The following is a 6,876-nucleotide window of genomic DNA, read 5'->3' as shown; positions in this document are numbered from 1 at the left end:
CTCGTGTTTCTAGAGTTACGTGTTGTTACGAACACGTTAGGAATTGTTAAAATGTGATATTTCTTAAAGGGAGTTTGGTGCAGAATATTCCCTGAAATGACAGAAACGCAATGAAAAACTAATCTTTTCATATTCAATAGAGCAATAAACTGAGATTTATAGTGAAACAGCAGCTTTATTGGTCACATTCTGCCACATTGAGAATTGAATTAAAAGTAAATATATAATAGTTGTTATGAACACTGTCGTCTCCTCTCTCCTCTGTGTCTCTCCTCTCCCACCAGTGAGTGCAGGAGGATGTACAGTCTGGGAAATGAGAAAGGCCTATAGATTTTCTATGTAAACCTGCATTCATTCATCAGGATATTCTTCCAGTTCCCGGCACTGATTGATGTCAACTCCTCAAAAAAAGCATTTTGTCATAGAATGATGCAACGCTACGTGACGCCATCAGGTGTTAAAGCTCAATGTTTCCAACAATGTTCAGTCAGTGGCGTTATATCGTCTTTGTGCAGCAACTCATCAGACTTCTTATCTTAATCATTGTGTATCAGGAAAAAGTTGTAAAAACTTCATGCAGCCACTTTGCTGTGTTGCTGTCCTTGATGTGTCCATCAGCCTCTGTGTCCCCTGGGAAACAGCTTCCCTCTGGGTGGACGGCCCCCCCCCCCGAGGGTCAGATTGAATCAGGGGGACAGTAGGGCACCTGGCCGGCCGCCACACTCACACAAAAACACACACACAAGGTTAAATGAAGGATAATGTCCAATACATGTTTGTGCCTCTGTCGAGTTTTCCTGCCGAGGATTCACTGAGGTCTTATTCACAATTATACATTGTTGAACATTGTACAGTTAACACTGACAGACCTATCACACTCTATTTTACTGTACATAATGTATGTATTTCAGACTTTATTGTATTTTATTCTAATCCTTTACTCGTTGCACTACATTCCCCTGTGTAGATCATATTAACTTATTGTATCATATCTTAAAACTGTTGTCAAAAAGACTCACAGTTCTTTTCCTCTGAGCAAAAACATTCTGAAAAGTTTCAAATAATGTCGATCACACATACACACACACACACACACACTCAGTGAAGGTAGGGCTGTTGGACAGGCTTTGTGTCTGCTGGGAGCTGGTGGACCTCTTTCCTGTTTTGATGTCGTACTAATTAGAATATCAGACGATAACACTCTGTTAGTGTGTGTGTGTGTGTGATCTCCGTTTGTTGACACACTTCCCAACCAGAACCTCTCAGAGGGGTCGTGTTTGAAACGCAGCAGCAGTACCACCTCCTCGCTGTCCTGACTGAGAGTCCTGGTCCTACGTTCTTGGCTCGGTCTCCTCACTGAACCAGGTCACGCTGTTTGTTCAACACCGAAAACAACAAAGCAGCAGGAGGAAACTCCGAGACCTACGATGGTTGAACGCCGTCGCTGCAGCCAGCGACCTTTCACCACAAAGTGTTTGTATACGGACAGAAACTGTCTGTAAGAAGATTACAACCTGGATGTTTGACAGAATGTATTGTTATTTTTATATGATGTGATATACAGATCTGGACTCATAGGATCTTTCTGGATTTCCATGTTTTTTAGTGGAACCATTTTATTAAAGGATGCGTCATCAACTGAGGGCACTGCACAACGACCTGTACAATATGACATGCCCACATTGGATCCAGATGGGAACCAACTTTTTGAGTTCAGAACCAATTTATTTTAGTCAAAATGCTCCAGACAATTTAAAACTAGGTGAATGTATTGGAGCCAGTTTGTTGTTGCTACCTCTGGTTCTCTAACAAGACACAAAGGCCTGTAAAATATGACACGCCCACTTTGGTCGCCAAGGGAAACCTGCTGTTTTTTGGTTCCAGCTGGGAACCAACTACAATAGGCCTGTTACAGGTAACCGGCTCCATTCAGGTTCGGAGAATTCAATAACAAGAGCTAATTTCATGAAATATCCCAGAAAGTCCGTTTCCACCAACAGAAAACTATCTCAGTTCTGGTTCGCCCACCTAGTTCTGAACCTTTGCATTGCTATAGATACAGGTCGGTGGTCGGTACTTTTGACCATTTTGACCAAAAATAAATTGATTTGGAACTTTAAAAGTTGGTTATTTTCTAGAATTACCCGTCGCTTCGACAAACGTTCTCAGTTCACCCTCACTACAGGTTTGTGTTTCTGTCTGTTGGAGGTTTCATGATTTTCATAATAAGCTAAAAGAAAAAAAAAAAAGCAGAACTTTCCTTTAAAAAATGGTTTTCCCTCTCTGTCGCTTTTCTGTCATTTGTCGCCACAAACTTCGGGGGCTCCGGAGGTGAATTTTACATGACACTAAAGGCTCTCTGTGTGTGTGCTGGATATTATGTATTTAACAGGACATTTTAGGACTCTTTAGAGTGTGTCCCCCCACATATGGTTCGACTGTCTGAGTGTGTGTGTGTCCTCTGTTTCTACTCCCCCACTCTTCCCATCCTCCCGTCTTTAAAGTCCCTTATCCCACCCCTCTGACTGTGTGTGTGATCCCGCCCCCCTTTATATCTGTGTCATTACTCCACCCGAGAGAGAGTGTGTGTGTGAGGGTTTCTCTTTGTAGCGAGTCCAACTTGGCACCGATGTAGTCGCTGTTGGGAAAAGTGTGTGTTTAAGTGTGTGTTTAAGTGTGTGTTGTTGTCACAGGTACAACTAGGACAGCAGGCAGGGAGGAACAAGGACTCGCTGAGATGAAACATAAAGTTTTTGAATTAAAATCTGTGGTGAATATTCATAAGGGGGATCCGGAACAAAAACAGGACACTGGCGTTTTTTAATTCATTCTTTTTGTACTTTTGTTTTCTTTGCCTTTTATTTTTTATTCTTTTTCTAACGAGCTCCAACTCGGAAAGCAAGTTTTTCTATCGTCATCATAGGGACGATGATAGAAAATGTGTCCACCACTCTGCACTGCTCTGATATTCAATGAAAGGACGGCTCTTTCAAATGTTTAATCCTGTTAGAATTTTAGGAGCGAGCAGAGGATTAGAGTCTCTTTAACAGTAACAAAGTGACGATGGATTTTGCTCAATGTTTGAACGGATAACATGGGATTAAGTTGTTATTTGACATCTTGTCGCGTCAGTCGAGTGTTTTGCTCCAGAATGAGACAAGCTTTACCTCCACCACATTTCACAGGGAAATATTAAACTTTTAACTTCATTTTCTAAACGCTGTAGATGCAGATAAATATAGCTGTCGCACAAACACACAAATTCTAGATTAATCAATGTTTTCTTACCTGAAATTGTTTGTACTCTGCGAACAACCTCAGATCATACATATGCACAAATTATGAAAGCCAGCTATCGTAGAAAATGTAAACACACACCTGCACTGCATAAAAGACCTCTGCCCAGTATCTATAGGACTGATCTCTGCCCTGTATCTACCTTACTGATCACTGGCGGTAACCAAACGTCACTAACTGGATGCTGCGTTAAAAAGGACAAACTGAACTAGAAATTTCTTTCAAAAGAAACAAACTTGGTCAAAGTTTACGGACTACAAGAAGCCCAGAAACATTTTTAACTGAAGGCTATAATATCAACTAATTTCGGGGGCGGCGGTGGCGCGCTCATGATGATTCTTAATTTAAAATTCGATGGAAAAGCAAGAAGGGAAAAGCAGAATGGATGAGATTGCGCTACCTGTGCTAGTTTAAACAATATTACGAGAACCCCCAGTCTGTGAGCATTGCCCTATGCTGCTGTGTCAATCTTGCCTTTCTCCTAAGGGGGGATCAATAAAGGAACATCTTATTTTTCTTATCTTTAGTAAATGTCTGTAAATCCCTGAGAGTTGAGACAGAGAAGCTGCAGGACATCAAAGTACAAACCAGAAAATAAAACTATTAATTTGACAAAACAGAACAAACATTTGGAGAGTTTGTAATGTGGTTCCGATGTAGAAAGTCACTTCCTGCCCTCCATCGGCGGTTCGTGCCACAGGAAAGCACGGATGTGTGTGTGACAGAGCAGCAGTTACTGCAAACAAGCTACTGGAGGCGCTGCCCTTATCGTAGTTTGGCTTTGGGGTAAGTTCTGATGATCATCCTGTGGTAAGCGTCTGCATTTAATATCAGTCTTTGACCCCGTGAGCACTTCATGTTGTGTTGTGGTCATTTGAAATGCAGAGCCAGAGGCAGCAGAAGTGTGTGATCCTGTTGTGTCGCTGGCTGCTGGAGCTTTCTTTGTTTTGGGATTATATGATTTATCCTCAGAGGGAATTCATCACTTCTCAGCCTCCTTCAGATTTGTCACTTAGAGCAGGATGTACAATCTGAGGGCTGCTGGTTCATCAGGAATTAAACTTAATCTGTCGTTTGAGAGCGGGACAAACTCTGACCGCAACACTGGACGTCTCCTGTTGAATAAACACGTCATTTCTGTGTTTGTGTGTGACTAAACACCAGAGTCAGCTGTCGTGTCTATGATGCTAAGCTAGGCTAGCCGCTCAATGGAAAACGAATGACAGGAGAGTCAACAAATGAAGAAAGAGATTAAGAGCTTTAATGGCTCCCACTGTCCACCAGTCACACCCGTTTCTGTCAACATCATCTGTTTTTCTCAGTGTCAGTTATTTTTGGTATTATATGAATCAAATAGACAGTTTAGACCTCTGCCCTGTATCTACAGTACTGAAAGTTAGTGATGTGGGTGACACCTAGTGGCAGTGGCTTTCCTTTAAAGTGTAAGTTATCACAGCCTGAGTTTAGTTCTGTTCAGTTGACCTCTTCATGCTAATAATTTTAATTATTTATTAGCAACGGGAAGAGCACTGAGCTAAATACACATAAACTCTACGTATTGCTTGCTTTTTGAAAGCAAGGAGCTGCTTTGTTCACAGCATTTTAATTAAATACCTTTGTCAGATCTTATAAATGCTACAGCTGTTAATCACATATATATGTTACAACATGAAATACTAAATAATACATAAATTAATAAATATGTCAATTCACCTTAATTGTAAAACAGAGTATTGTTACTGTAGAATTATGTTGTTAAAGTTTTCTCATCCAAAAACCCAAATAAACAAACACAATTTTGGGGGGTTTTAATGTGGCAGTGTAAAGTGGAAAGAAAGTGGTTTGAAGGAGGAAAAGGGAGAATCCTGTTTGGCTGAATCAGCATAAATGTGTGTGTGTGACAGCAGATTAAGTCGCTTTGTAAAAGACGTCTCAACACACACACACACACACACACACACACAGAGCCTAAGGGTGTGTGAGCGTGAGGACGATTTTTGCGTTCAGACTTTAATAGAAATCCACAGAGACAAAGACTCACACTGTAACACACACACACACACACATATTGCTGATGCAGCAGCAGTAAAATGTTTGTCGTGTTTTTCTTCTTCTGGTTAAAAAGTTTTCTCACTTTGTTCATGCACATTTCTACATTTCCTGCATCTTTGGCTCCGTTATACTCGTCAGGTGATTTAACAGAACATACAGGTTACACTCAGTGTACAGCTAGTAAAATGTAGTAGTTGATAGTTAAATGTTCAGTTTGTCTTAAAACTGTTGGTGGTGCAGTTTAATTATTATTATTAATAATATTCAGTCTGTCCTCATTGATATGAACATGGTGAACAAAAGACAACTCATAGCACAAACTGACCTATGCCCTGTATCTACAACAATGACCTCTGCCCTGTATCTACAGTATGCCAGGACTGCAGGTTACATATATTTTATTACTTGACGGTAACCGAACGTCACTAGTTGGAAATCAAACCTAAGACCCAAACTAGAATATTTTTTTCTTTAAAAAAAAAACCAAAAACTTCAAGAGTTCAAGAGCAGAAATATTTTATTGAAGGTTAATATCGACTCATACAGTAACAGCTGCTGCTCTGCTTCACACACCAACACACACAGACTGACGACCATATGGCCTTCAGTTGTCACCAACCAGCTGTGTGTCTGTTTTGATTGTCTCGACATTTTCTGATGACGTCTTTTCACGACTGTGTTGAAGAGTTTCCACGATGTCCTAAAACGTGAAAAGTGTTTATATTCACATTCTACATGTCAGGAAGTGTCCGTCTGTCTTCTCCCTCCTCTGTTCCTCCTCACCACTTTCTTCTCCTTTGTCTTGGCCTTGCAGGGTTTGGAGAGGGGCGATGAGGGGGCGGGATTCGGTTGAAAGGAGGCGGGGTTTGTCTTAAAGGGGGTGGGGCTTAAACTGACTGCCAGCTCTTTTGACAAATCAGAGAGCGGAACAGGTCTAGAGGTCTCCACGTCAGCGAACGGAGAGGTTTCGGGAAACTCGGCCACCTGAAACACAAAGTGAAATTATTTTATTTCAGTTTTTATTTCCCGAATTCAAGATTTGATTATAAAAGTTGATTAATTTACTGGCGATAATGATGAATTGATCTATACGACATAAAAATCCACCAAATATTAAATTAATAATGAAGCCTCTCACAGGGACGTAGAGCAGGTTGTCACGGAGACAGACGTCCTGCAGCTCGCTGCGCAGCGCCGTCACATGACTGCGGTGGGCGGAGACTTCCTGCTCCAGCCAATCAATCCTGGAGCTGCAGGTCTGATAGAGCTGAGAGACAGCGGAGAGAAGAGCCTGCAGACAGACAGGCAGAGAGTGAGANNNNGAGACAGACAGAAAAAGAGAGAGACAGACTTTTTCGTTTGTTACCTGGCACGCTGCCATCTCAGGAGCTCCCATGATGCTCTCTGCTCCACTCAGCTCCAGGTGTTCCCTGGGTAACGGCAGGGGGCGGGGCTGAGCTGACATGGAGCGACGTGACTGGATGAGATTTTCTCTGACCTAAAGAAGGCACAGTGTGTGTTACCAGG

Source organism: Morone saxatilis, unplaced genomic scaffold, assembly GCF_004916995.1.
Source record: "Morone saxatilis isolate NCDOM2014 unplaced genomic scaffold, NCSU_SB_2.0 Contig4, whole genome shotgun sequence".
Taxonomy (NCBI): Eukaryota; Metazoa; Chordata; class Actinopteri; family Moronidae; genus Morone; species Morone saxatilis.
Note: the sequence above shows the minus strand (reverse complement) of the source record.